Below are 9772 nucleotides of genomic sequence, written 5' to 3' on the forward strand. Positions count from 1 at the left end.
TTTTTCTGTGTAACTTGTAAAAGCCGTGCCTTCTAAAATGGGGCTGCTTATGCTAATTTGTTATAGTTAGTGAATTGCAGGCAGCTCTGTGAATTTACTTTTCTTGGCAGTTCTAGAATATCCTGCCATAACACATACTGAAAAACTGTTTGACGGGTTATGAAAATCTGGATGTACTAAAGGTACATCTTGTGCAAACCATAAAATAAATACATGATTACATTTTTAAAAATCTGTTATCAGGTTAAGGAAGTTGTCATTATAACAACCCAAGGAAAATTAAACAGTTTTGAATGGATGATATACTTTTTCCACTTGTACATACTGTAAATACTTTTAGTATCCAACCCTCACTCTATTTTGCTGGTCTTTATGAAAAGACTGCCTACTGGAGGTAAACTGTATTTCATATAGGTCATATAGAACCTATCTTGGAAGTGGATAACACCTCATTGCAAAGGTTAATTAATATTCTCAGTAAAGCATAAAATTGTCAGAATTATTTGGCACAAAATATAATTTGAAATTTTTATTATTTTTAGTCAAGCCAGCAATGTTCTGTTACTTCAAGGATGTTGATTATGGGGTCTGTCAATATTAGTGTTGCCAGTGATGTGTGATTGCTTCATTCATGATAAATGAATTAAGTATGTAATTTGGTTCTATACGTGTTAGCTATATACCAAACCAACTCCTTTGAAACAGTCTCTAATCTCAAGGAGCTTGTAATTTTAATAGATGTTAAGATGTTAAGACAAAGGCAATTCATTTGTTCAACAAATATACTGCATATTGAGAATTTACTATGTACAAGACAATTCATTACACTTCTTGAGGCATGGGGACTACAACTATGGTGAATAGGAGAGATTTGGTTCCTATCCTTGAATTCTACCAGAAGACGAACATGAAACAACAAATCATACAATTACTTAATAATTATGTGAAGTGTTCCAAACTACATCTACAGGGTGGGCTGAGGATGTATAATGAATGAAGTGAAAGAGCAAACTTTTTAAAAGGGAACTCCTGAAGGTTAAATTGTGTTTGCAATTAACTGGAATAAAACCTTAATCATGTCAAAGAAAAAAAGAGTTCTTGTTAAATACAAAGTAAAAGATCTCTAAAAGAAATATGGTGGTGTTTGGTGAGAATCTTATACAGTCAGGAAAATATCCTTGCATGCACTGAAGGCATCTTACCACTTGAAGGAATGATTTTTCATCCTAGGATAAAAGTAGGATTTTATATTCCACTTTAAGAGGAAAAATAGATAAGAAATGCAGATGGCCAATTAACTTCTTTAGTAGAACTTCATGTACGTGATAAAGAATGAAACTTTAACAAAAAAACTTTAACACGTTTATATGCTCATAAAAACTTCAAATTGATTAAAATTCTTCAGTGACAAGGTTAGGGTCCTTGATCAGTGAATGTTCTCACATATTTCTAAGCAACATAGAAGGGTTATATTTGAAGTAGAAATATAAAGAAGAGTCATACAAAGAAAGCCAAAATTGAGTAAGAAGTGTCAAGAATATGATTAATTTTTGTAACCTACACTTTCAATAATGAATTTCAACCAAACCTAATTAATCTTACATTTCTAGCACAACATACAATTTTAAAGAATGTGTCATTAAAGAGATACATAATCAGAAGTAAAGTAAATATCACCTAGGCTTAGATTAGGGAAAAATATTGGTTTTGATTTAATTTTTGAACAGGTAATATGCATATTATTGAAAATTTAAAAATTGTTTCACAACCCTGTTCCCCACCTACCTAGTTCCCAACCACCCTAGACACACACAGACAGCTGCACACCTGACGTTCTTTTCTTTTTTCTTTTTCTTTTCTTGAGGTGGGATCTCACTCCATTGCCCAGGTTGGAGTGCAGTAGCACCATCATGGCTCACTGCAGCCTCAACCTCCCAAGCTCAAGTGATCCTTCCACCTCAGCCTACTGAGTAGCTGGAACTACAGGTGTGCACCACCATGCCCAGCTAATTTTTATTTTTATTTTTTTAAGGGATGGGGTCTTTTAAGGGATGGGTGTTGCCTAGGCTGGTCTCAAATTCCTGGGCTCAAACCATCCTCCCCCTGGTTGGCCTCTCAAAGTGCTGGGGTTATAGGTATCAGCCACCACACCTGGCCCAGATGTTATTATGTGTACATGTAAGCATAGTTTGTTTAGCACATACCAACAAATCTTTTTTCCTAGGTAGTACTGGGTTGCTACAAATCTTAATGTAGTTTTTCTTGTCTCTTTTTATGCAAAAGGTAGCGTACTGCAGACACTGTTGTGACATTGCTTCCCCACTACCCACTTAATATTATTTATTTCTTGGAGATCTTTCTAAATCAGTACATGGACCCTTTCCCTTTCTCCTTATTTACAGCTGTTTAGTATTCCACTATATGGAGCTACCATAATTTATTTAACTAGTCTCCAATTGATGAATATTTGTGTTGTTTCCAATAAACATTTCTGTAGTGAATAATCTTATGTAGGGTCATTTCACAAATATATCTGTGGAGGTAGAATTGCTAGCCAAAGGAATAATTAGTAATTTTGTAGATATTGCCAAAATGCCCTACACCTAAAGTTTATAGTAACTTAATGCATTTAACAGTAATACATAATAATATTTTCCACTTGATGTCATCAAACTTTTTTTGTGTGTGTGAACAAATGAAGAAAAATGGTATCTAATTTTTCCTGTTGTTTTTCTCTTGTACGATTTTCTTTTGGGCTGTTTGTGTTTTTCTTCTCAACTTAAGCTCTTTTGTATTAGGAAGATAAGACCTTTATTAGTATGAATTACAAATATTTTTATCTCATCATATAAAATAAATTTTATTTTATAAATAAAATATAAAATAAATTTTATTTTTATAAATAAAATATAAAATATAAATTTTATTTTTATAAATAAAATATAAAATATAAATTTTATTTTTATAAATAAAATATAAAATATAAATTTTATTTTTACAAATAAAATATAAAATATAAATTTTATTTTTACAAATAAAATATAAAATATAAATTTTATTTTTACAAATAAAATATAAATTTTATTTTTACAAATAAAATATAAATTTTATTTTTACAAATAAAATATAAATTTTATTTTTACAAATAAAATATAAATTTTATTTTTACAAATAAAATATAAATTTTATTTTTACAAATAAAATATAAATTTTATTTTTACAAATAAAATATAAATTTTATTTTTACAAATAAAATATAAATTTTATTTTTACAAATAAAATATAAATTTTATTTTTACGTACCTGAATTTACCAATATTTTCTTTTACGGCTTTTGGATTTGACTCACAGTTGAAAAGGTCTACCATATTCAAGGTCATTAAGAAAGTATCCTGTGTTTCTCCTAGATCTTGGGTAGTTTTTGGTGTTTACCTTTACATTTTGTATTCATTTGAAATTTGGCTGGGTATAAGATAGGCTTTACCCTAGAATGCTGCCCAGGTAGCTCAATATCAAATATTGAACTATCCCTATTTTCATTCCACTCTGATTTATAATGCAGTTTTTATCCCACATATATTTGGATCTATTTCTGAACTTTTTTTTTTAACATACATATTTTTACATGTTCCAACTCAGAAATGTTCCATGCTGTTTCTGTTTTTAGGCTCCTTTTAGGTACCTGCCGTGCTTAATTTTTTATTTTAAACATGGTTTTCCTGTTAACAAAGTTTGCATTAGTTGCTTCCTTGAGCAACACCTTTAGAAATTTAAATGTGTTTGAAATGATGTGAAAATATTATTCATATCAGAGCTAATTCTGCAAAAGCTGAAATCTTGTGGGAAAAAAATCTATTTCAAGCGAAATCCCCTAAATCCCAGGGAACCTCCATATACTCAGATCAGAAATATTTTTTGATTCTACATAATGTATTTTAAAGGGATAAATGGATTAACTGGGCAGGGAGTTGGAAGAAAGTGTTTTAGCTCTGCTTCTGAATCCCCCAGTGTGATCGCTGGGACACTTCACCATAAATTGCATTTATTGTAGGGCAGTTTTGTCACTTAAAAAATATTTTTAATTGGAAACAGCAAGCTGGTTATATAATTGTAATTGCAGGATTATAATGAAAATATCAGGCCTGCAGGTTTTACATAATCACATGCAAAGTCATGTGCAAGAGTGGAAAAAGGGAAGAGCAGAGATATGTCTGATTATTTACTCTCTGTGGGGTGTACACAGATTATTTCTGGTGCAATTTAATCTGGAAGATTATATAGCTGAGAATAAGAGATCAAGTAGATATCCTTGAGACACCAGAATCTCATGAGTCAGTTGCAAACATCAGGCACGTAGCCTGCACTTGATATTGGATAACTTGCTCATGTTTTATTCCTGACTTTCCTTAAGCAAGGTCTGTTCAAAAAGCTTGAAATTAGTATTCGTTTAAACAGGGAAGCACTGGAACCAGCTGGCATTCTGTAAATTAAATCAGTGGAATGGGAACTTTGAATAGTTTTTTCCTTAATTATTTTGCTAGGTTGTCACTACAAATGGCCAAATCCTAAATCAGCTCTTTCACTCTTCCCAAGGAAGTCGTCAACACTAGCATTTTACAGTGTTTAATGAATTATTTTCCAAACATACATTAAGTTTACTGTAAACAAGGGTATTTATAAGAATACCATGACTATTTGACATTTGGGTAAGAATTATGTCGTACTCTAGAAAAAAGAGAAAGCAATTTCAGTACTATCAGAATCTGGAGCAGAACTTAGTCTTGGGTGGAGCTTACATATGAAATTGAAATTAAAAAAGAAATCAAAATTACTCTCCAAGTTTTGGACAGGGTATTTTTATTCTTCAGAATATCGATCATGAAATTAGAGTGAATACATCAAAAGTGTGTGTTTAATTTCTTCAGTGGAAACGTGAGCTCATCTCTTGGGGAAAAATATCACTAATTGTACATTGAATAGTTTTTGCCCATAAATAGCAACATGTATAAATGCAAATACATGAAGTCAAAATTAATTTTAAATACTTCCTCAGTAAATGTATAGGTTTTTATTAGTAATCTAAAAGAAGGAAAAAAAGCATTACAGAGAAAATCTCCAATTTTTTTAAAGTTTATTAAATGTGAGCTTGAGTTACTTTCTTGTATGACATGATTGACCCATATGTGAATTTTTTCTAAGAATAAGGAAATGGGTGAATCAAAATTGGGACTAGAAGGTTGGATGATTTAAAGGCTATGCTTATTTAAATGTTCTATTCTCTCAAAATAGTACATCTTTGGGCTTGCTTACACAATAGTGAAACAGCCTACTTGAGGTAACTTACAATAATCCCAACACTTCGGGAGGCTGAGGTGAGAAGATGACTGGAGCCCAGGAGTTCGAGACCAGCCTGGGCAATATAGTGAGACCCCATCTCTCCCCCAGCCCCCCCAAAAAAATCACTGGACTAAGGTGGAAGGAGACAGGGCAGCTGTAAAGTTGCTAGTATGAGGGACAAGAATTAATGTAATGGTGGGCAGCAGGTGATGATTCTGTGGCAAAGCAACAAAAGCAGGGATTACAATTTATTTCTGTTTATAACCATCAACACCTAGTTTGCCTTTCATTGTTTGCTGATTTTGTTGCCTGGGAAGGATGAATCTCTCTGATTTCTTTTTAGTGGTTCTTCATGAAGCCTACATGTGAGAAATGAAAATTGAAAATGCATTTTTTAAAAAGGAAAATAAAACTTGTATAAAATCAAATTACTCCGGCTCATGTATAATAAAATACAATTACATTAATCCTTTCCTAATTATTTCATTGTAGGGTTTGTGGATTTTTTTGTAATTAATGAATTTATTAAGCACCTTCTATGCTTAAGGGAATAACTTTGTCTCTATTTTTTCAGCAAATTATTTTGTGTGAGTGACAAAATGTATGTCCCCTTGCATGTAATATTTAAGTGTATATTAAATGTCTAATATGACTCAGGTCACAAAATTTCAGAAACAAAGACAACATTAACTGTCAGCTCAGGAAAGTTTGTTTGTTTTTGAGATGGAATCTCACTCTGTCGCCCAGGGTGGAGTGCAATGGCATGATCTCAGTTCACTGCAACCTCCGCCTCCCAGGTTCAAGCAATTCTACTGCCTCAGCTTCCCGAGTAGCTGGGATTACAGGTGCCCACCACCACGCCTGGCTAATTTTTATATTTTTAGTAGAGACAAGGTTTCACCATGTTGGCCAGGCTGGTCTCAAACTCCTGACCTCAGGTGATCCACCTGCCTTGAACTCCCAAAGTGCTGGGATTACAGGTGTGAGCTACCGTGCCTGGCCAGGAAAGTTTTTCTGAAAGAGACTAGTCAGTTTTTTTCTCTCCTTCTACATATTGCCTATAATTTTCCAGGAATCAGAGAATTGGATTATTCATGCTTAGAAAGGAATAAAGTACAGGACTTACAGGATTCAGGAATTTTTTACATGATCTCGGACGACTGCTTAACTTGTCACTGGGGGCACTTTGAAGGTGTTGGGTGTTTGTGTGTGTGTTTCACACTAATCTTTTTTTTTTTTTTCCTGTAACTTTTCTTTCCTGAGTTAGTGGCTGAAGATGCCATAGAGGGAAGCAGAGGTGATACAGAGAAAGGCTAGGATAACTGAATGACAAAGCAGTGGTTTCAGAGGGTTCATTGCAGCCTCTGGATCTGGGGACGGGTATCACAGGTAACAGCCTGTCTAGGGAAGCAATTGGAAAATGCCATTCCTCTGATTCTTCTATAGTTCATGAGCATGATGATTGGGTGTTCATGACATGTGTGAGATGTGCCACCCTCTGAACCTTGTTCCCACATCGGCACATTACCCATCTAACCTAAAAAGAAAAAAAAAAAATGTTGCTCCTCTCAGGTGTGAAGGCAGTTGAAATTAGAAGGGAAATCAATATAGCACAGAAATGACAAAACACCTTGGTTTTCAGGAGGAATGGGGTGAGGGGCACATATATTTGAAGTCATGGTGAGATTCTTTCATCTCTGAATATCTTACCTAACAGGCTCCCTGGATTCTTTTTCTGCTCTTTGGAATCTCATGGCTTATGTCTTAGATTTCTTCTTTCCAACAATTACTAAAAGCACAGAAACAGACATTCCTGACTGCTCATTTCTAGTAATAATCTTTTAAACGAGAGCCTCTCATGTTCAGAGTCCAGTCTCCTGCATTCTACTCACGTTTCTGCCTCAAATGTCCCTCTAAAATCCAAGGTACAACTCTGAATTCTAGGAATTCTCCAACCCTTTGCTGTAGTTCCAAAATGAACATTTGCCAGAATCAATTCTCAGGTCAGTCTCGATAAATAAATATATTCTAAAGCACCCTATGCAAACTGTTACACTATGGGAATCTTTCTTCTAGATCTGGATTTTCTAGAAATGAATCTTTAGTAATGTTAGCAAATTTAGAGTCTCGAGGTATCTGCCAAATCTTATCTCTGTCAAGCATTTTGTGGCTAATCTATTCATTTAATTTTTCTTACAATTCTTTTTTTTTCTAATTATAGCTGACAAGCTATGACAACTTGCTATGGTCAATATGTTGCCTGACCCTCCTTTAATAAATATCACAGTGCGAACGATATGTGCATGATGCTAATATATTTTATTCTTCCTCTGAGAAAAGTGTTATAATGACCTTACTTCTTGGGGGAGAAATGTGGGTTGCTGCTTATTCAACATGCTTTTAGGTTTGACTTGCTATCATATGTTTTCTTCTTTTAATCTAGACTTTTCTGTGTTTTCTGCATTTTCATCACAGACCATATATTACTGGCATATATTACTATCATAAAAAATCATCTGCATAAAAACATCTTGCCCTCATCAAAACCAACAAAAATGGAAACTTTGAAAGTGATATATGAACACATACACATATAATTTTTTTTTTTTTTTCAGACAGAGTCTTGCTCTGTCGCCAGGCTGGAGTGCTGTGGCACAATCTCGGCTCACTGCAACTTCTGCCTCCCGGGTTCAAGCGATTCTCCTGTCTCAGCCTCCCAAGTAGCTGGGACTACGGGTGTGCACCACCACACCCAGCTAATTTTTGTATTTTTAATAGAGACGGGGTTTCACCATGTTGGCCAGGATGGTCTCGATTTCTTGACCTCGTGATCCGCCCACCTTGGCCTCCCAAAGTGCTGGGATTATAGGCATGAGCCACTGTACCCGGTCACATAATGTAATTTTTAAGCAAAGATTCAGAGAAAATAAGTTTTAAAAATAGTGAGATCTGATGTTTACCTAGGACTTTACCATCTGATAGTTGTTTTCATATATGTTATATTAGAGGTAGAATAGTTTAGTAGTCTGAAGTCAGACAGCTCAAATCTTGGCTCTGCCACTTACCAGATATGGTTTGGGCAAGGTATTGACCTTCTCTAAGCCTCAGTTTTATCTCTGTACCTGTTTCCTAAGATCATTATGAGGGTTTGGTGGGACAATGCATAGAATATGCTTATAGGGGCTAGATTATGCCAAATGTTCACTTCACATTACTTATTGTCTTTTTCTTTTAAATCACAACACTCTTATGAAAAAGTAGGGCATGTGGGTTTATCTTCACTTTACCAAAGAAGAAAATAATGTTCAGAGAGATTAGGTGAATGACGAGTAATTCTTTCATTTTAAACTGAGTTTCCATTGCAGTCTTAATGGCAAGACTGGAAAACGGAATCCGATGAGTTCCCTGGGCCCTTTCCTTAGGGAAGAGCTAACACACAGGGAATGTGAAACACCCACTGAGCCACTCTTTTGGGGTTAGAACCCCCAAATATCTGATACCATCAGATATTCTATATAGTTGCATAGCTAATGGCTTCAAGTTCAACTTGAGCTGAATGTTAACAGGGTAGATTCAAATCATTTTTCACTTTTTTGGGGGCTTGGAGTGGGGAGGTGATGAAGAGCAATTGTAATAACTCCAGTAACTTTCTCATTTCTAAATGAAAAGTACTTCTCTGAGAATTTCTGTGAGTAGGTAGCCTGTGAAAGCTACTTTTAAGGCTCAGCTTCTTTGGTTAATGCAGCTTTGCTAAAGGTGCATACAGGCTTTCACACCACACAGTGTTGGCTGGCCCTAGCCTTATTTAGCTGGGAGATAATGTTGATCCAGTGACTTTATATGAGGCTCATCTTTTAGAGCTACTTGAAAAGTAATGCCTCCCATCAGCTTGTGACAAAGATGCACTCTGCCATTTCTTCCTAGCAATTACGTTTTCTGTTCTAAATTAATGTCACCTCACAGCATTCTTTTACCATTCTTTGGCATTTAATCCAATTTTCTTCTTCCTAACAGACAATTTTAAAAACAAACTCATTCCCTTTAAAATGAACTGAAATGTTAAAATGTTTCCTAGGAACACATTCAGTCCTCATTCTATTGTTGTTTCTTGCAAAAATATTCTCGGATTACTCAGCTTTGAGAGAAACTAGGAAAATGAAAAATTCCCAATAAACAAAGGGGGATAATTCACTTTATAAAAGAATGCTTTTCTTTGCGCTGGCATGTGTAATAAAAAGAAAGAAATACAAATTCTTTATTCACTGATGGGTTCTGTTAGCAATACATTTAATTTTCAGACACAAAATGTTAGGAGTCAGTTGACTACCAAAATCTCTGAAATCACATGGTTGAGGAGATAATTTAAAATGCAAACATTTGATACATACCAAAGTTTTCAGTGATACAGCTATTTGGCAACCTCAAAGTGGAATCT

General features: G+C 34.4%; 1 non-coding gene across 1 annotated transcript; it reads left to right on the forward strand.

The window, feature by feature from the left end:
- The first annotated feature begins 6771 nt into the window (after positions 1-6771).
- Positions 6772-6875, forward strand: LOC112132926 (small nucleolar RNA U13). Its single transcript, XR_002914627.1, has one exon. It is a non-coding gene; the product is annotated as a small nucleolar RNA U13 (small nucleolar RNA).
- Positions 6876-9772: the final 2897 nt, after the last annotated feature.

This window comes from Pongo abelii, chromosome 2 (genome assembly GCF_028885655.2).
Source record: "Pongo abelii isolate AG06213 chromosome 2, NHGRI_mPonAbe1-v2.0_pri, whole genome shotgun sequence".
In the NCBI taxonomy this organism is placed as follows: Eukaryota; Metazoa; Chordata; class Mammalia; order Primates; family Hominidae; genus Pongo; species Pongo abelii.